The 1,037-nt window shown below is 49.3% G+C and overlaps 1 protein-coding gene across 2 annotated transcripts in view; it reads right to left on the reverse strand.

Moving 5' to 3' along the window:
- CFAP69 (cilia and flagella associated protein 69) overlaps nt 1-1,037 on the reverse strand; it is a 70,770-nt gene that overhangs the window by 69,336 nt on the left and 397 nt on the right. The gene's annotated exons all lie outside the window — the stretch shown is intronic.

A 1,037-nucleotide genomic window follows, 5' to 3' on the forward strand; every position in this document is an offset into this window, starting at 1 on the left:
GCAGGTTACTGTGTAAATGCTTGGCGGCCGGCCCTCGGAGAACTTAACCCTATTCCCACAGCAGAAGAGGTCCCCAGTCAATTTGGCCACTCCCAAGGAACTCTCCACGGCTCCACGGTGTGGACGCAGGAGACAGGGTTCCTGACGCAGCCTGAGACTTGCAGAGTCGCAACTGGAATTCCCATAGTGGTTCCACACCACTAGTGTGGGGAGGCTGAGCAAGATTCCTCTATAGAATTCTCGGTTTCAGGACAAAACCGATCACAGTTCGTGTGTGTGTGTGTGTGTGTGTGTGTGTGTGTGTGTGTGTGTGTACGCGCGCGCGGGGGGGTGGGGTGGGTGGGTGGAGGTGGGACAATGAAACCCTAGTATGAAATAAACGTCTTGGGGTTTATAAAACGCTCCCACCAAGAATGGGAATGCAAGTGAGGGTCTCTAAGTAAAATGATATCAACTTAAGAGAAATAACTTTATTATCTAAATATAAGCAAACCCTAAACCAAATACAGGCAAAAAAAAGCAAATCAGTTATATTTTCCCCTATTCTCCCCCCCTCACTTTATCCCCAGCTTCCAATTTCAGATTAAAGATATGCCTAACTGCTAATTTTAACAGCATTTATCTCTAAACTCTGGGTATATGGATCAGTAGTAGCGAATTCAAGCAAGGGAGAACTGACGTCTACGGCAAGAACATCGCTTGATAATATGGATCTACGTATAAATGCCCAATGCAAGGAGATTTGGCCATGAAAATCCATCTTTTCCCTAAGAATGATGCCTGCCCTCCCTGTGCCTCAGTTGCCACACTCTTCGAAGGAGAAGTAGGGCGGCAAAACTTCATCGCCTCAGCTCAGTGACACGCTCCGGGAGGACCACAGGGCATGAATCCCCAGCAGGTTCGCTGACGACAGCCAGCTTTCCTCGCAGGATAAGCGTGTTCTCTGGAGGCTCTGTTCTGTGCTTGGAACCTCCGCCCGCGAGTTCCCCGTCAGCACTCGAGTCCCCATTTGTGCCCTCGGCATAGACTATTCTTAC

Source organism: Tamandua tetradactyla, chromosome 1 (assembly GCF_023851605.1).
Source record: "Tamandua tetradactyla isolate mTamTet1 chromosome 1, mTamTet1.pri, whole genome shotgun sequence".
NCBI lineage: Eukaryota > Metazoa > Chordata > Mammalia > Pilosa > Myrmecophagidae > Tamandua > Tamandua tetradactyla.